The following is a 20,402-nucleotide window of genomic DNA, read 5'->3' on the forward strand; positions in this document are numbered from 1 at the left end:
AAAGGAAAAGCATGCAAGGTAGATGACGATTACCGTTGGAGGACAAGACTAGTCCCTAGAGTGGAGTTTTTTTTTTAAGCGAACATCTATACCGAATCTCCCGACGCGTCGTCTTTTGCATAGTTTACAACCTCGCCAATATGGCAAAAGGCATCGGCACTGTAAAAAAAGTTCTCGTGGAACTCATCTCACGATGAGTGTCGGCGTTAATGCCATTAGCACTGAAGCAGTGTGGCGACAGACAGTGCCGCCATGCACCGCCGCAACGCGTCACGTATGCAGCCGGGCTGCGCATTTACATTCGCTCGCCTGTGCAGCCGGTCGACTGCAGCGCCGCCCCCGCGGCACCAACGGGAACTATATATCTAGGTAACTTTTCGCCCTAGGGGAGCATAGGTCCCCAGTTGTCGTGTAAAAAACGCGCCTAGCTCCTGAAAACGCCCTAGCCCCTATGCGCGCGCGCGTGGGGCCCATAGAAATACACCATAGCGCAGGGTTTAACCCGCTGGAGCAACAGGGTGGGCGGTTCATTGCGCTTGCACGCAAGCAACACGACCACGAACGAAGCGATACAAGGTGGAACAGCGCGTTTTACGGCAATCGAAGTTGTGTGTGTGTGACGCGCTTGGTGTGCAAAGAGCAGTTTAGTTGCGTGTGTGACGAAGGTGTATGCGCAAAATAGCACGACCACGAACGAAGGTGGAACATCGCGTTTTGGCGTTTGGTGCGTGCAGAGCAATCGAGTTGCGTGTGTGACGCGTTAGTTCGCGCAAACAGCACGACCACGAACGAAGCGATACAAGGTGGAACAGCGCGTGTTGCACAATCGAGTTGTGTGTGTGCGTGTGTGTGACGCGTTTGTTATGCGCAAAGAGCACGACGACGATCGTCTTCTAACTGCGCCAGAGCAAACCGATTGTTGAGTACTACATACGTATTGCGCGGGCGTTAAAACTAGAGAAACACTGGATTGAGACGCGACCAGCCTCAGTGTATAGGACTGTACGTACGTAAGTTTACAGCACCGACTTTTAATTCGGAGTGAATAAGGGACACACCACGAGTGATTTGTATGCGGAGGTTAACACATGTGCATTAATTAGCGGTGGTATAGAAAAAGAAAGGGGGGGGGGGGAAGCGGAGTGCGGCGGGGATTGCTGAGACAGGTGCTCGAAAGCATTTCCGCGCAAGTTTTGTCGGTGTACTCGATGAACTAAATGCCGCATTAAAGAAATTGTGACGAAATATTGGCATGTGCGTAGTGGCGCAGTTTAAAATGTGTCCGAGAGTAAATCCGAAAAGAACCGAAGCGTACCATGTGTAAAAAATGTGTGAAAACTACAGCTGCAAGCTTATGTTATGCAGCATTGTCCAATGTCGAGATATTGTTCTTATGAATGTAGCACCCATCGCCCTTGTACACATATGTTCTGGCTTCGTTGCACTATCATCGAGGCATTGATCGAGGTTAATAAAACTGCTGTACCCACAACGAGTGCGTCGCCCTGGTTTCGGTTTCGGTTTTCGCTGCCATTCGTGATAATAAACCGTTTGTAAATCGTACTTTTTGTTGGCAATTCTTTGGACAGAAAACGAAAACTGGCAATTAAAATAAGCAATACGTAAAAAGTTTTAAACGAAAAACTGTTTCAAGATTCTTTAAAGTAACTCTAACATTCTAGGGCTCTAAGCGCCATCTGTTTCCGGTAGTCAAAATGTGTCATGGCGGCTTCCTGTCAATTGGATGTGAGCACGGAGGAAGGAAACTAAGGAGAGGCCCTGACGTCATTCTTTGTGAAGCAAAAGTGAAGCCGGAAGTTGGCGTTGCTCATGGCGATGCTCCGCCTTTTGTGCCACCCTCCTCTCTTGTTTACATCTTTCGCGAAACCACGCCGCGCTGCGCGTGGTTTCGCACGCGGAGCGCGCGCGCTCGCGCAACATCCGGCAGAGCACGGTGCAGGTAACACAGCGCAACAAGACACGGTGACTAACGCAAACCCGCCCACACAGCGCCTTTGCCACGGCACGAAACCTACCAGAGCAACACGTGTGCGCGCTCAAAAAATCAGAACAACGCCGCCATTGTGGCCCAAAAGGCGTGGCCATGCAGCAAAAAAAAATAAAAAAGCAGCAAAAGAAATGAGAACCTATACGTCATTTCCGCCACACTTTTCTCCTAGCGCGCGGAGGGGGTAGGGCCTCTCCTTAGTTTCCTTCCTCCGTGGATGTGAGCGTGGACGTGAGCGTAACATGGGAGCTTCGATGGTACATCTAAGCTTTCTTGGTTATCCCAAGCTGTTCCTTATCCTTCCGCGTAATAACTCTTTCTTGTACCCAATAGAATACCGAATAGAGATCGTATAGAAGCTCAGAGGCTGCACCTGTCATTCACATAGACAGGTAAGGTAGCTGTTTGCGACCACTTTCAACTCATCTGGGGCGCACATAATTTTTTTTTGTGTTATTTATGCATGAATAGGCATCATTTTTCACGCCGCCTGAAGTCCTCGCTAAAAGTACGCTTTAAATGCTCTGCACGCCTTAAATTGACACCCATCTGTAACGTGTTTGAGCCGTTATTTATAGCCCATATCTTGCGGACTACGATTTTAACCTTATGCGCACTACCGCCCCTTTGTTCTGTTGCGCGCGCGATATCAGTGTTTTTAGATCCAGAAGGCTGCTTCCGCATGCAAAAAGAGACTCGCCGTGTTAGATTGTACACATGGAGAGCGAACGCTGTGACACGCTCTTTAAATTGGCCGACTGTTGCAAGCGCTGGCATCATTGCCGTCGCCGAAGTATATATACAGGCACACTATAATAGAGACATACGTATTTACAGTGCCAAATGAAGAATTTTCGTCCCTTGGCGCTCTTCTGCTTGGCCTGACAGGCAGAGGTCACGCAGTGCGTTGCAGTGAAAGCGCATGAGCATACAGCGAAATCTACGCGAACGTTTTTATAGACAAATGCTCGAAGATTTCTATCACCAGCTGCCACTTGAAAGTGCGTTTAGCTAGCAAGCCAGCACTAGTGTCTGCGCTTTCAAGCATACACTTGATAATACGAAGATAATGCGACAAAGTGTACACATATGAATGACAGATTCAATATTTCTTGACACTCGTAAATCCTCAAACCTGCCAGTTCTTGGTTAGTGCGTGAAAAAGTGGAATTTTGTGTTGTTTGAAAGCAGACATTGGTTCATCCAAACGTGGCTTTGCGTAGGCCGTCGCATTGTATGAATGAATTATCAAATGCTTGGGCATTGGAGCAATGAGGCGATGTAGCTCCAAAAATGCACCTTTGTTCTCTTTTCACTTTGCCTCATGCTATTCTGTCTCAAGTTTAGCCAATGTCAAAGCAGCAATTTCGACTGGCACAGCAACGCTCATTTGAATGGCATCTGTCAATGTCGTAAGTTGTCATTGCTCCTTTCAGCACATATGTTACATGGCCTTTGACATCTTCATCATCATCATCAGCCTGGTTACGCCCACTGCAGGACAAAGGCCTCTCCCATACTTCTCCAACAACCCCGGTCATGTACTAATTGTGGCCATGCCGTCCCTGCAAACTTCTTAATCTCATCCGCCCACCTAACTTTCTGCCGCCCCCTGCTACGCTTCCCTTCCCTTGGAATCCAGTCCGTAACCCTTGATGACCATCGGTTATCTTCCCTTCTCATTACATGTCCTGCCCATGCCCATTTCTTTTTCTTGATTTCAACTAAGATGTCATTAACTCGCATTTGTTCCCTCACCCAATCTGCTCTTTTCTTATCCCTTAACATTATACCCATCATTCTTCTTTCCATAGCTCGTTGCGTCGTCCTCAATTTAAGTAGAACCCTTTTCGTAAGCCTCCAGGTTTCTGCCCCCTACGTCAGTACTGGTAAGACACAGCTGTTATACACTTTTCTCTTGAGGGATAATGGCAAACTGCTGTTCATGATCTGAGAATGTCTGCCAAATGCACCCCAGCCCATTCTTATTCTTCTGATTATTTCAGTCTCATGATCCGGATCCGCGATCACTACCTGCCCTAAGTAGATGTATTCCCTTACCACTTCCAGTACCTCGCAACCTATCGTAAACTGCTGTTCTCTACCGAGACTGTTAAACAGTTTTCTGCAGATTAATTTTTAGACCCACCCTTCTGCTTTGCCTCTCCAGATCAGTGAGCATGCATTGCAATTGGTCCCCTGAGCTACTAAGCAAGGCAATATCATCAGCGAATCGCAAGTTACTAAAGTATTCTCCATTAACTCTTATCCCCGATTCTTCCCAATCCAGGTCTTTGTATACCTCCTGTAAGCACGCTGTGAATAGCATTGGAGCGATCATATCTCCCTGCCTGAATCCTTTCTTTACTGGGATTTTGTTGCTTTCTTTATGGAGGACCATGGTTGATGTGAGGCATTATATCTTTCAGTATTTTTACATACGGCTCGTGTACACCCTGATTCCGTAATGCCTCCATGACTGTTGAGGTTTCGATTGAATCAAACGCTTTCTCGTAATCAGTGAAAGCTATATATAATGGTTGGTTATATTCCGCACATTTCTCTATCACCTGATTGATAGTGTGAATGTGGTCTATTGTTGAGTAGCCTTTACGGAATCCTGCCTGGTCCTTTGGTTGACAGAAGTCTAAGGTGTTCCAGATTCTATTTGCGATTACCTTTGTAAATACTTTGTAGGCAACGGACAGTAAGCTTATCGGTCTAGAATTTTTAAAGTCTTTGGCGTCCCATTTCTTATGGGTTAAGATTATGTTAGCGTTCTTCCAAGATTCCGGTATGCTCGAGGTCATGAGGCGTTGCGTATACAGGGTGGCCAGTTTTTCTAGAACAATCTGCCCACCATCCTTCAACAAATCTGCTGTTACGTAATCCACCCCAGCTGCCTTCCCCCTTTGCATAGCTCCCAAAGCATTACTTCTTCCGGCGTTACTTGTGGGATTTCAAATTTCTCTTGACTATTCTCTCTTCCATTATCGTTGTGGGTGCCACTAGTACTGTATAAATCTCTATAGAACTCCTCTGCCACTTGAACTATCTCATCCATATTAGTAATGATATTACTGGCTTTGTTTCTTAACGCATACATCTGATTCTTGCCTGTTCCTAGTTTCTTCACTGCTTTTAGGCTTCCTCCATTCCTGAGAGCATGTTCAATCCTATCCATATTATACTTCCTTATGTCAGCTGTCTTACGCTTGTTGATTAACTTCGAAAGTTCTGCCAGTTCTATTCTAGCTGTAGGGTGAGAGGCTTTCATACATTGACGTGTCTTGATCAGATCTTTCGTCTCCTGCGATAGCTTACTGGTATCCTGTCTAACGGAGTTACCACCGACTTCTATTGCACACTTTTTAATGATGCCCACAAGATTGTCGTTCATTGCTTCCAACACTAAGGTCCTCTTCCTGAGTCAAAGCCGAATGCCTGTTCTGTAGCTTGATCCGGAATTCCTTGATTTTCCCTCTTATCGCTAACTCATTGATCGGCTTCTTATGTACCAGCTTCTTCCATTTCCTCCTCAAGTCTAGGCTAATTCGAGTTCTTACCATCCTATGGTCACTGCAGCGCACCTTGCCGAGCACGTCCACATCTTGTATGATGCCAGGGTTTGCGCAGAGTATAAAGTCTATTTCATTTCTAGTCTCATCATTCGGGCTTCTCCACGTGCACTTTCGGCTGTCCTGCTTGCAGAAAAAGGTATTAATTATCCGCATATTATTCTGTTCTGCAAAGTCTACTAGTAACTCTCCCCTGCTATATTTAGTGTCTATGCCATATTCCCCCACTGACTTGTCTCCAGCCTGCTTCTTGCCTACCTTGGCATTGAAGTCGCCCATCAGTATAGTGTATTTTGTTTTGCCTTTACCCATCGCCGATTCCATGTCTTCATAGAAGCTTTCGACTTCCTGGTCATCATGACTGGATGTAGGGACGTAGACCTGTACGACCTTCAATTTGTACCTCTTATTAAGTGTCGCAACGAGACCTGCCACCCTCTCGTTAATGCTATAGAAGTCCTCTACGTTACCAGCTGTATTCTTATTAATCAGGAATCCGAAAACATCTTCAGTACGACCTAAATGTGTTTCACAGCTGTGATTGCCTCGGTGCGTATAGAAGCAACGAAGTGATGCCAAATACTTTTGCAGAATAACTGAAATGTGGGCAAGTTCATTCGGATTCATGATTATGGCAGATTTGAACCCAACACTGTGTAACACTACTACACAGACTAGCGTTTCGGGTAGTCGAGACAAAATTCTTATTAAAACCTCTTTGAGATTTGGCAAACTGTTAGCTAGGTGGGATAAAGTAATTGTGATTCAGAATAGTAGCCTCAACATTGAGCACAAAGCAAGAGGTGAGTTTTTTATTGTGATCATTTTCTACAAGCATGCACATTAGCCTTACAGTAGTACGAGCATCTTTGTAGCACATCTTTCCCTGTATAAAAAGGGTCATGTTGCTTACTGCTTAGTTGGTGTTATGCATTGTCCACTTCTATGGTGTTGATGCCCAGGATCTCTACAAAACGGAACCTCTTTGGTACAGTCTTGTGGCTGCTTGTGTTCTCCCTTAGCCAGAGACGTGAAGGGGGGTTCACGGTCACTGACCAAGTCTGATGTATAACCCGACGTTTTGGAACTGCATACGGGCTCCTTATTCACTGAGTTGGACAGGAAATCGTCGTCACTTATGTAGCCAGCACGTGACGTAACAAACATGCGTAAATGGCAGGCATAGTCCCTGGTGTCTGGTTCATCGTAGCTGGCGTTGATTGAATGATTAGCGATTCTAGCAGCCGCCGGGATGACATGTTCTTTTCTTTGGCAACAACAGTGGCATTGTCCCAGTCAATCTTGTGACTATGTTCCTGCGTATGTTTGGCAAATAATAGTCGTGTGACTATTATTTCTTAGATCACATTTTCTTTTTTTTTTTTCCCGTTTCCATGCCTGATCAGACGAAATTTCGTCGAACCCTTGATTATGTAGCCAGAGGCAGTGGCACTGGTTGTGTCCTGTTTGAGATAAATGGTCCTTTTGTCCGTCTCTATCCACTATGACCTGGGCTTATCTCCTGGCTGCTGAAGTGTGCCTGCATTTTCCAGGTCAACTACTCGGACATTAATGTCTGGATACAAATTGGGTAGATCTTGCATGCCATGCCCAACATCAGAGTAAGTTTTCTGTTTCTGCCAGCACTTTTGCTCATGCACTTTCATTTTCCTCCGGTCCGGGAGTTGTGGAAAGAAGCTGTCTGCAGTAGCTTGAAGTGTAGTCCTAAGCCTTCGGCTCGTAAGCATTTGCACTAACGAGGAGCTATATTTCAGAAGGCTCAGTCTATAATCGTGTCTTGTAGGCATCACCTGACGTCTCAAGGGAGTTCTTGGATAAGTTTACAGTGACTTCTGTGAGATCACTGCGGTGTCGGTAGTGTGGACTGCATGCCATTTGTTGGAATTCTTATGAATTCTGCGAACAGCGAGCTGCGCCCTTTTCCAAGCTACAGTTTGTTGTGGTTCACGGCCACTACACTATTGCACGCCTTGTGAAAACAATGAGGCATTGAGTCACAACCACAGGTCCTGTCAAACTAGCCAGTACTAGCTCAGGATACCCTTACTAGTATTTTGTTATGATGAGCCACCGCACCCCTCCAATAGAAAATATGTCCATGGTGAACTTCTGTAACAGCTTTTCTCAGAATCCCAGTTGCAGGAGTGTCACCCTTCTCTTAGCCCTGTGGTGCTAGCATGCATGACATGACTTGAAGACATTTGCTGTTTGTATGTATTTATGATGCAGTACTTTGTCGTCTTGCTAGGCATTTATTGATTCCAAAGTGGCCTTCAAGTGAGAAGTGCTGGGTGGGTAAGCTCCTGTAGCTTCTTGGGCGTGATGGTTTTGTTGCCACAATGTCAACATGTCTTGCACTACATCGTCCTTGTGAAGCCAGAATTCTTTCAGACTTTGCAACACCTTGGCCAGCTCTTTCAAGTGAAGATGCGAAGTTGGCAGCAGCATTAATCTAGTACTTGTTCTTTCTTCAGTTCTTGTAAAGAAGGTGGGGAGAGGCAGCATGCATAGCCTTCAATCTTGGTAGGCCCTTCTGGTGCCTGTTATTCTCCTTCACATGAGAACTTGACAGTGTATCAGCTGCGGGAAAGTCTTTGCCTAAGATGTACATTATGCCTCATAATGTATCAATCATGTGTGCATTTTATGATTTGGGAAACAGATTGTTGCCCCATTTATAGAATTTATCTCAAGCTTGCAAGAAAGAAAGCACTTCTTTCTATATCTAGGCATAGCCAGGCATTCTGTCTCTGCAAAATATCTTGAGGCGTATCTAGTAACATGTTGCCCATCGTCTTGCTTTTGGCTGAGCACTGCAACTAGACCACAGCACAAAGCATCAGCTGTGATTAGCAGCTGGTTTCTCATTTTGAGGAGCGCCAGCCAAGCACTGGATCTGAAGAAAGTATTTCTTTCCATTTTGAGAATTCTTGAACCTGTGTGGGTTCCAGATAAACCATGCTTTGAAAACAGCATGCTGGGCAATGGGTGTAGTGTTTGTCATGTTAGGAGCGAATAAACCTAGATAGGTGGTCATGCCCATTAGCAGCTGTAGTTCTGGAGGATGGTCTTGGCATGTCTGTGACAGCTTTGAGCTTGTTTTCGTTCATGATATGCCCCAAGTAGGATATTATTGTGATGCCAAACTTATATTTCTCTTTGTTGATGGCAGCTCTTGCCCAGTGGGTGCCCTCAAATGTACTGCAGAGTTTGTTGTGTTGCTGTTTAGTTGAGCATCAACTGATAACCTCGACCATATGACAAGCAACACATGTAAGTTCTGGATGAATATCATTCATATACCATTGTATTTGATCTGGGGCACGCCAGATACCAAATCGCATGAGCAGTTAAAGTGAAACCAATGGAATGGTGCTGTAAAGGTGGTCAAGAACTTTCCGTCATTTCTCAGGGATTTGCCAAAACCCTGAATTTGGGCATCAATTTTTCATACACCAAGCTGTGACTCGTAGTATCTGAAGGGTATGCTCTACTGCAGGAATTGGATATGATGCTCATAGAACTTGCTTGTTCAGTTTTTGTATAATCCATAAAAGTGTAGAGTGCTCCTGATGGCTTCGTCACCACTACCATAAGCGTGCACCAAGGAGTTGGCTCTGTCATAGCTGTTGTAAAACCAATCTTAAACCTGGAGAAGTTTGGCTTTTGTCTTCTATAAAAGTAGCCATACAAAACAGTGAAATATTAGTCCAAAGGACGCAGGCTTGAGTTTCAACATTGTCATGCAAGCTGCGCAGAGTATTTGAGGATGCGGCTTTGAATCTCCTTAACCATTAACATTCTCAATCTGTAAGCGCTCGACTTCACCTTCACAATCACCTCTGTGACCTATTTAGCAAATTTATTTGGAAATAGCAGCATTCTGCCTGATGCACGAGATGGAACTTGATGTTGTGCTAGTCGCCTTACACAGTGACCACAGTAACTTGGAGATCACCACCTCCTTGAAATGTCACGAACCACATTGTTTTCAGGTTGATACAAGAAATCGTGTCTAATAATCATCTCTGACAAAAAGAAATAACTGATGCCCGTGGCAAGGTGCCATTCAAGTGGTTGAGTTCCTCCGGGAGGTAGGGGGTGATACGAGTGAGAACCCTCAAAAGCCGATTATGGCCTTAGCCAAGCAGCCCTAGGTGACATAGTAAAGCTTTTTGGGCACGATGTCATTAGGCACCACCCTATGTAATTTATTTGCTTCCACAACCCCTGCATGGCTCACGAGTGTCTGGTGGTAAATTTCTGAAGCCACATCAACCTCAATGTAGCATTCCTAGTTCCGAACACTTCAATCTGCATGCCACTATGTATGGCAGGTGTTACTGGGAAGAAGACTGACGAACAGCTACATATAGATAAAAACTCTCTAAAGGCTGTTATTGCGAAAACACTGCCCAACATCAACACACGCTAAATGATACAAGAATGTTGCTACTATGAAAGATTAATTCAGTCAGTAATTGAAGATGAAGATGGTTTTACTCAATAGCCTTATAAAAAATGGTAAAAGAAAGCTAATAAATTTGGAACTCATGTTTCAAATCTTGTCTGGAAAAAAAATCATTATGTCTTCAAATATCTCACGCAGCCGCTAATCCTGTTCTACTTCATCACCTTCAGGTATGCTAGAGAAGTCTTTCTCGTCATTGGGCTCCAAAATGTAGTTGAGCAAAAGGAGTAGACCTAGGTGGCTGACAGGATGGCTCTTCTTTAAGTGTGGTGCATAGAAGAAAAAAGCATGCAAACATCTTCAACACTGTAATGAGCATTAACTGTTAGGGATGAAACATGAAAAACCCCAGGGAAAACATTTAGGTTTGGTGGGAATGTACAAAATACACAGAGACTAAAGACAGTGAAGGAAAATGAAAAATGCTTGTGTAAGCTTCTTCAGCAGTGCGTTTGTTGCCTGTAGACAACACCAGGTAGAACTTGGAAAGCGACCTTCACCCTGAGTTGACGTCAATTCTGCGTGCAATTGGTGCATATTGACACAAAGATGTGGGGCTCCCGCACCGCAGAACGGCGCGCGCAAAGGTCGGCGCTATGAAACACGAAGTGCGTAAGCTACACGCTCTTGTTCTGGCCCCCTATTAAAGAGAAGCGTATATTTTGCAAGACTCCGTCTCCAATCTGCGTTACATTTTTCTGGTGGAGGTGCGGGGTACGTGCTACCACTCCCAGATCGAACACCGCCTACAAACCCAGTACGAAGTCCGGTCAAGCTGACTACTGTGCAAGTACGGACAAGCTGCCGACTTCAAGGACTGCCGCCTGAGCATGAGCCTCTACGCAGTCAAGTAAGAAGGACGAATACATCGGTTCCATCTTCCTCGACCGCGCCGACCGAGGTCGTCCTCAACCAGCCACGAATCCCCACGTCCTTTCATGGGGACACCTTTGAGGATGTAGAGGACTGGCTCGATCACTTTGAGCGTGTTGCAGAATTCAACGGCTGGACTCCAGAGCGCAAACTATGGAACGGCTACTTTGCCCTCAAGGACTATGTGTGGACATGGTTTGAGAATCGTGAAGCGGTGCCCTATCGACATGGGACGAATTCTGACAACAGCTAATCGGCACATACGCCAGCTTCGATCACAAGGAGCGAGCTGAATCTGCAATTTAGGCGAGAGTACAGAGGCTGAATGAAAGCGTCGCAATGTTTCTCGAAGATATATGCCGACTTTTCCGACGCGCGGATCTATCCATGCCGGAAGAAAAGAAGCTCAGGAACTTGATGCGCAGTGTCAAGCAAGAGTTATTCGGTGCCCTAATATGCAACCCACCAAAGACTGTTGCAGAGTTTCTCGCGGAAGCCGTATCAATGGAAAAGGCACTGCAGCAGCGAACAAGGCAGAACCGCGACGTGTCGACCCTATCGCATGACTCTCTCGCTATACCCCTGGACAATACCGACGCCTTGCGGGAGCTCATTAGGTTTATCGTTCGAGAGTAGCTTCAAAATCTTCAGGTGGCTCCAGCATCGGTACAGCGGCTTGATCTGGCTGAGGTCGTCCGGGAGGAAATCAGGCAGTCAGTCGAAGTCCCAGAGTGAAGCGAGACACCACAGCACGAGGTACGGCAGCCACAACCTTGCATGTCGTATGCGGAAGCAACGTGGAGTTCGTATTTTTCGCGATGTGAGCGACGTCCCGGACTTTCATGGTGTGCACGCCGTTGAACAAGCGACTGGCGACTTCAGGCCTCGCCGCACGCCATTCATGGCTGAAACACGACCACCCCGCAAGAGCGACGTATGGCGCACCGCAGACCGGAGGCCCTTGTATTTTTATTGCGATGAAGCTGATCACCTCTACAGGGCGTGTCCTTACCGTCGAGCTGGGCTCCTTGGATTTTCACTGAATGCACCGTGCCCGTGCAATGGTGAACGCCCCCTGGAGTTTGAAGCATACCTCGCAGAGGCCAGGACCTTGTTTGCTCCACGATTCCTTAAACCCCGGTCACCGTCACCCGCCCGAAACTGGTCTTCCAGCCCCCTCCTCACATCGAGAGCAACAAGGCGTCGCTCACCCAGCCCTGCCTCCCAGGAAAACTAAGTCCAGCGACCTGCGCAGGTGAGGTTGCTGACGTTGCGAACGCTGAAGATCCTCCACTACGACGACCGCGATATGACGTAATTGAGATGCAGAGAAAGCAGTGTAGTTCCGTGTCAGTATCCTGCGACGTACGAGTTACCATAGATGACCACGAAGTCACAGCGTTAATCGACATGGGTGCAGACACGTCTGTCATGAGCCAGAATCTGGCGTGTATGCTGAACAAAGTTTCGACGCAATGGACCGGAACTCGGATTCGTACTGCAGGAGGGCATCTCATAACTCCAATGGGTCGGTGCACGGCACGAGTCAACATGCAGGGCTTCACGTACATCGGCGACTTCGTCATTCTTCCTGAATGTTTAAAGGGCCTTATACTCGGCATGGATTTCCTTGAGGCGAACAGTGCCATCATCGACCTGCAAGAGTCTAGAGTCAGCTTCACGACTACGCAAGCCATGGCGAACAGTAATGACAACGACCGTGACATCGCGCTTTGCGTAACTGACGATCACATCACGTTGCCACCCAAGAGTAGCGTGCTTACCCTTGTCCGATGCGACATGGAGGACGCCGCCGAAGGAATTGCTGAGGCAAACATGCCCCTGCTTCTTGAGCGCCACATTTGTATAGCCAGAGGGCTTCTTCGGGTGCAAAACAAATGTTCAGTCATTTTGCTAACAAACTTTAGCAACAAGTATCGGCATGTACCGCGACGAACGAAATGGCTGAACTGAGCTCATTTCCTCGCGAAATCACCAGCGTTACTGACATTGCCACATTGGAAACCGCATCGTCTCAGCAATCTGGGTTACCCAGCCTAAAAGAACGGATTCACTTTAATGCCGCTCTGCCAGACCATCAGAAAGACCGTCTACTGAGTCTTGTGAATGAATTTGTGGACTGTTTTTCAACGTCATCCAAAGTGCGGCGCACGTCCATCACAAAGCACCACATTATTACGGACGAGTCTGCACGTCCTGTCTGTCAGCATCCTTACAGAGGGTCTCCAGTGGAAAGGGAAGCGATCAAGCATCAGGTGAAAGAGATGCTCCAAGACGACGTGATCCAGCCATCCACCAGCCCGTGGGCCTCCCCTGCAGTGTTAGTCAGAAAAAAAGACAACACACTACGCTTCTGTGTAGATTACAGAAAGTTGAACCGTGTCACCAAGCGTGATGTTTATTCATTGCCACACATCGACGACGCAATGGATCGTCTACAACATGCCAAGTTTTTTTCTTTGTTGGATCTTAAATCAGGATATTGGCAAATCGAAGTTGATGAACAGGATCGTGAAAAAACAGCATTTGTGACACCTGATGGGCTTTATGAGTTCAGAGTTCTCCCCTTCGGTCTCTGTTCCTCACCTGCCACCTTTAATACCACCAGCATACCGTGCTTGCTGAACTCAAACGGCAAACCTGCCTCGTATACTTGGACGATGTCGTCGTGTTCTCGAGCACGTTTGACGAACATCTCACATGACTCGAGAGTGTCCTCACTGCGATCTATACTGCCGGCCTCACCATCAAGCCTGAGAAATGGTACTTCAGGTTCCAAGAGCTCAAATTTTTTCGCCATGTCGTTGGTCCTCAAGGCGTCCGACCAGACCCCGACAAGTTAGCTGCCGTCGCCGAGTTTTCACCACCCACAGACAAGAAGGCTGTCCAACGCTTCCTTAGTTTGTGCGCATATTATGGGCGCTTCGTCAAGGGCTTCTCGAGAATTGCTGAGCCTCTGACAGGGCTTACATGCGACGATGTGCCTTTCATTTGGGCGGATGAGCAGCAGCAGTCTTGATGAGCAGCAGCAAGAGGCCCCGATACTTGCTCATTTCAACGAAGACGGTGACACTGAAATCCATACTGACTCCAGCAATGCGAGTCTCGGCACTTGTGCAGTGGCAAGCTGGTGCGGAACGCACCGTTGCTTATGCAAGCCGCAGTCTCACCAAGGCTGAGAAAAACTACTCAACTACTGAAAAGGAATGCTTAGCGGTTGTGTGGGCAATTGGCAAATTCTGACCCTACTTGTAAGGTAAACCCTTTAACGCTGTCAGCGATCAACCACGCCCCGTGCTGGCTTGCCAACCTCAATAGATCCTTCAGGCAGACTAGCCCATTGGAGCCTGCGCTTACAAGAGTATGATATTACAGTTGTCTACTGATCTGGCAGGAAGCACAGTGACGCTGACTGTTTGTCACGTGCACCACTCTCTACGACCTCATCGGACCCTGACCATGACTTGCCATTTGTCGGCGTTATCGACGCCATAAAGATGGCTGAGCACCAGTGCGCTGACGCTGAGCTGCTGCCGCGGATTGAACACCTCCAAGGAGTTGAAGGTGTTTTACCCCGCTCGCTCGTGCGCGGCTTATCATCATACTACTTGTACAACAACGTCCTTTACAGGAAAAACTGCGGAAGCGGCCCCAATACGTACCTCCTTGTCGTGCCATCGGCACTACGCCACGACATTTTGCGAGCCTGCCATGATGAGCCATGTGCGGGACACCTGGGATTTGCCAAGACTTTAGGCAAGGATACGACAGAAGTATTACTGGGCCCGGTTTTATTCCTCTGTGCAACTGTACATGAAGACCTGCCGCGACTGTCAGCGCCGCAAGAAAGCACCAGTTAAACCGACTGGCTTTCTCCATCCTGTGGACCTTCCTCAAGCACCGTTCCAACAAATAGAATGGATCTACTTGGACCGTTCCCAGTGACCTCTTCGCACAACAGATGGATAGTCGTCGCTACCGACTACTTAACCCGGTACGCCGAAACTGAAGCTATTCCGCAAGCAAATTCATATGAAGTGGCCAAGTTCTTTGTACGCGACATCGTCCTACGACATGGTGCACCGTCTGTTCTCATCACTGACCGCGGTACAGCATTTACAGTGGAACTTATGCAGGATGTTCTCCAGCTGACGCATAGCTCTCACCACAAGAGCACTGCATATCACCCTCAAACCAATGGATTAACGGAACGTCTGAACAGAACGCTGGCTGATTTGTTCTCCGTGTATGTCGACATAGAGCACAAGACGTGGGACGCGATCTTACCCTATGTGACTTTCGTGTATAACACTGCTGTACAGGAGACTACACAGTTTACACCGTTCAAACTTGTATACGGGCGCCACGTCAGGTCAACACTTGACGCCATGCTACCACTGGCTGATAATAGCCCTGACACCCTTCGATACAACTAGGGTCGACGCGACATCCATTACAATACCGGCGGCTGCATGTGGGTCTGGATGCCTGTCCGCCGCCGTGGACTCTCAAAAAAGTTGATACGCCGGTATTTTGGTCCTTACAAGGTTACACGCCGCCTCTGTGACATGACCTACGAAGTGGTCCCTTACAGTTCTGACCCCAGTTCACTCTGTCGTCGTCCTCCCGCTGAAGTTGTTCACGTAGTGCGCATGAAACCATACTATGCGCATACGTGAATGCCGAGATGCATCTGAGGAGCTCCATTTCTTATGTCACTGAAATAACTTTTTGACGCGACCGAGACGGTCGCTTTTCTCATGGGAGGCAATTGACACAAAGATGTGGGGCTCCTGCACCGCAGGACGGTGCGCGCAAAGGTCGGTGCCACTAAAGACGATGAAGTGCGTAAGCTGCACGCTCTTGTTCTGGCCCGCCATTAAAGAGAAGCGTATATTCTGCAAGACTCCGTCTCCAATCTACGTTACCATATAGTCCTTGTCGGGTGTACAATTAAACTTTATATTGCATGTTTTACATATTACTCATCTGATGTCTTAGCAGCATAGGTTTTTCCTCTGCCTTTCTTGTAAAAAAATGTTTGGGAAGTGCGCAAGTGCATCTACTTTGATTTTTTTTGTGCATGGCACATGTGCTGTTGGCTTGGAACTGATTCACAATATTAACAGCCGTAGCGTTCAGGGCCCCATGTCGCTGAAAATCCAGCAGTGGTGTTGGCGACCTTTTTCATGAGAAAATTAATCCCAAACCATGCATCCCGATTCATGCAGGCCCTCCACGTGGCACATAGGCGTTACTGAACGAATTAAAATTCTCAAAGTAGAATGTGTGAAAAATTCATAAAGTATGACTTGCACACAACCTCGAGACATGATAGCGTTGGATTGTAATTTGAATATGCGAGAAAAAATAATTCTGTTGTGCAGAAACTCAAACACAAACCCCTTTTCCAGCTGCCATTTCAGGTCTGTCTTAGGAGTGGCACACCCCAGAAAGCTCGCCTTCGTGCATAGCGTTTGCCACCAGCATTTCCAGGAAAACATTACAGAAGCATAAGCTGCAGCTGCCCGGAAGCGTGAGAAGCAGCCAGGGATCTTTTAATGCTATCGTGTTCCACTCTTAAAGGCGCAGCTTAAGTGTCCTCCAACCTTTTTTTTTTTGCTGTTTGGGGACTGCCTTCTTAAAGGTGTTGCTTCGTTTCCTTTCTGCTGTAGGGCGAATGTAATATCTGCTTTGAACAACAGCAAAGCCACATTTTGATTGCACTTGATGCTGGCTGCACTAGTGCGGCATCTCTCCTGAACACTATCCAACAGTTCACTATGATGTTATCACTGAAATAGAATACACAAGACACCTTCGTGTACCACTTCATCTACCTCGAAGTAATATGCCATAGCTCTATGATCATATCCTTAACATCCACTACTTTCTTGGATTCATTTCAGATAGCTGGAATGTACAGACTAAAAAAGCTCGGAAGCGCTTGCGCTCTTTGGAGAATTTTGTATGAGCATTTTCAGGCTGTTCTGGTGACACTAAAAAATACTGGCTCTCCTGTAATCGAGAGTGGATGTAAGCACGAAATGGCTGCCAACAAAGCAGATTGATTGTAGATGATACTAGCCACAATCTTAAAATGGGTGTAGCGTACATTCCCAACGGCACACCCCACCCCACCGCACCACGCAACTGTACATTGGTCCATATGGAAGCAAGTTTCCTGTCAAAGACAGAACCCCATTGCAAGTCTCGTCTCGGTCCACCAGATGCGCCGTGGACCTCGCGGACTGCTGGCATTGAAAAGAGCACAAGCAACTGTGTCTCAGTGCCAAAAAATGACAATCAAGTGTACAGTGCCTTGTATCTGCCTCTGAACGTCGCTATTAGAAGTGACCAATAAAACTTCAGCGTACTAGAAGTTACAGCTTGAGTGATATTGTGAGCAAATATTTAGAACTCAGAAGCAATATCTTTTGTAACATGTTTGGGAAGTAACTAGCATATGTATTGCAGTCTTGACTGTTTGCCCGGATGAGCTGGTTTGAGTGACAGGATAATGACTCTGGCTTTTGGTTCATTGAAGGTGGCTGACAACAGGAGCTAAAAGCATTTCATGCTTAAAATGTCTGCAGCAGCGGCACTGTTCGGTTAGTCAAGGACCTCATTTCATGGCCCTCATTCTGACACCTTCGAACACTGTTTCTGCCTTTGTAACGCTTCCTAGAATTTATCCTTCAAATTCTTATGTGAAAGAACCATGCATCAATTTTGGCATATTTCTCAAACTGTACGAGCAGAATTGCTGCTGATTTCATAAATACAACCTATAAATCAATACAGCAGAATTGTTAGTTGAAATATGTAATCCAAATCAAGGAGCCATTCTCAAGACGATGTTCCCGCTGGCACTGATGCGTGGCATTCCTGGCGTTGGTGAAACCTTTATTCTACATGATAAAGCATGAAACATTCACACGTGCTCTTCTTTCCTTCTTTTTTGAGCTTTGCTGTTTCAAGGAGCTTTGCCCTTTGAGTGGCAGCAGCCCGATTGACATAGCTTCTGACTCACATATGTAACATTTTTGCACAGATTGGTCAAGGAGTAGGCAGATTTTGAGAAGTACATCTTTAGCAGAGTCTATAGGTGCTGGCTTTTGGTGCGGAGAGACAAGCAGCTTCATAGCTTCCCTCCTGTCTCTTGTCATTGTGTCAGCAAACTGAAATGAAAACTCTCGAAACAGTATATTTGCTAATGAGGAATCTTTGCAAGGCACATTGTGAAGCGCATGCCGATGAATTGCTTCAACCTTTTACATTAAACAAATTATGCCATGTGCTGTCGAGAGGCAAATAAAGCTGTTCGCTTTAAAAATTAACAATAATATCCGCAGTTTGTGAAGTGATTGAGATATTGTTACCCAGTACCTTCAACAAAGATGTTATGGGAAACAGTGCAAGGAACTAGCATACTTACACTAATTGCAGGTATTTGGCGGAGTTGTATGGGAGACAAGATAGCCAACCAATTTTCCTCTAATGCATGTGAGCTTTGTCATCCTCATGGTGTAATGTAATCGTTTCAGGTAGCGGATAAAGAATGTGTGGCAACATGAAATGGCCTTTGACGACACAGGCGAGTAGTGGATGCCACACTTCAGTTCTAATTAAAGTTGCATCAGCACAGAGCATGTATGCTACGACCAAGTTGGGTCCATACTTTGGATTACTGTGTACAGTGTCACTCTCTTCTGCATTGCAGAAGATGGAAGCCAGTGTTTCTTTGCTGTTGCCATTTCAATTTAGTATATTTTCATGTTTTCATGCTCTGCAAAATACAGCCAGAGGTTGCACGGTCTTGAAATGAAGACTACTTTTTGTGTTTTCAAGATAAAGTTTTAGCTATAATAAACGGAATTTCCAAAAAACAAATTTTATGTTTGGCCTGCCTTCTTTTGGGTGATCAGACATGGGAGCCATTGAGGCATCATGGCTCATATGTGCTCCATTTATGCTTGAGAGGTGTGTGCACAATGCTCCTTGCATGTTGAAAAAAAAAAAAAAATGGAGACCACCCATAATTGGTGTTGGTTTGCTTTCTTAGCCACAAGTGTTATCTGAAAATATAGCTGGTTTTTGTTACTCTTTCTGGCGGTGCGTTTTAGATGCATAAAAATTATGATGGATGTGCATGTTCAGTGTGATTGCAGGAACGAGAAACTTTACTAGAAGATCCTTTGCGAGAGATGCAAGTGCTTGCCCATTTCATGAAAAAAAAGGGCTTTGTTTTCATTGTATACAGTAAGCTAAGGGTCAGGCAGACTTGATCACAAAAGCAAAGAGAGAAATTAGTTGACAGAGAAATGCAAAGCCTGCTGACCACATCGTAACTGTCTAGCGCATAGACAACACCTGCACGTTGGCCAACAGCATGGGAAAGGAGAAGGGATGGAAAGATGAGAGATTGCCATGAAGCACATGTGGTGAAAAGGAGAATGAAGCAAGAATTGGTAGCATTCAGAAAAAGCTAGATATTCTTGAGAAAACTGAAACATTGGACAAATAATAGCAACCTTTATCAAGTCCTACTGCCGTATTCAGCAATACATCTTGAAGCTCATGCTTGACTTGATATAAATGACGTATGGTGTGAATGTGCCCAAGATGCTCATTGCATTGCTTATGGTGTGTTCACGACAGGCGTCATTTAAATCGAGTCAAGCATGGGCTTCAAGTTAAGATGCATTTCTGAATACGGGGGTTAGTGTTATGGCATGGTGAGGCTCTCTGGAATGAAGACTTCATGAACTAGAGAATAGATGTGCCCGTGAGAACCTACTTTTACGTATTATCGCAGACATCTGAATCACAGGAGCAGTCTGAAGCATGTGGTAGGTTTGTGAAGAATTTCCGAGAAACCTGCATGGGTTTTCTCTGTAACAGTTTGCTACAATCGGGTGTATGACTCATTTTACATTTCCTGATCACCTTGCATATTTCCGCACAATGCTTTCGTCATTACTGTTCAGATTCATTACTGTTCAGTGGTTCTTGTTTAACAAAATGGAGTCATGAGAAAAGAAGGAAAAAGGGAATTTTTAGGCACTGAAAAGGCAATACAGGCATGAATGTCAAAAGAGGCACTTGTAGACAGGATAAATGCAAGATTACCTAGTTTACATGGCCATAGTTTGTGCTTACAAAGAAGGCAGAAGAAGGATGCGAGGAAAAAATAAGCATTTCGTCTGAGGTTCCTCTCATTATGAAGCTGTTTACAATGATGAGAGCTAAATACAAAAAGTGTGGTCCTAATGAACGGACACGTTCTCCCAGTTGCAATTCATAGTTTAAGTAAGATTTTGAGGGACTTCAATCGCACCTCAAAAAGAAGTCCATGATCAATAAACAGTGCAGAAAGCCAGTATAACAGTTTTCATTGACAGTGACTTGGCCCTAGGATATGATCCAG

The 20,402-nt window shown here is 46.0% G+C and overlaps 1 protein-coding gene and 1 long non-coding RNA gene across 4 annotated transcripts in view; both read left to right on the forward strand.

Moving 5' to 3' along the window:
- Window positions 1–20,402, forward strand: part of LOC126541855 (uncharacterized) — a 41,852-nt gene that overhangs the window by 10,763 nt on the left and 10,687 nt on the right. The gene's annotated exons all lie outside the window — the stretch shown is intronic.
- LOC126541856 (uncharacterized) lies at window positions 1,719–18,865 on the forward strand. Of its 3 annotated transcripts, XR_008614842.2 has the most exons (3): window positions 1,719–2,265; window positions 2,342–2,400; window positions 16,387–18,865. It is a non-coding gene; the product is annotated as an uncharacterized lncRNA (long non-coding RNA). The 3 variants fall into 3 exon arrangements; XR_008614840.2 differs by lacking the exon at window positions 1,719–2,265 and having other exon boundaries at window positions 2,272–2,400; XR_011892770.1 differs by lacking the exons at window positions 1,719–2,265; window positions 2,342–2,400 and adding an exon at window positions 5,979–8,880.

The sequence above is a fragment of the Dermacentor andersoni genome, chromosome 2 (assembly GCF_023375885.2).
Source record: "Dermacentor andersoni chromosome 2, qqDerAnde1_hic_scaffold, whole genome shotgun sequence".
NCBI classification, from domain to species: Eukaryota; Metazoa; Arthropoda; class Arachnida; order Ixodida; family Ixodidae; genus Dermacentor; species Dermacentor andersoni.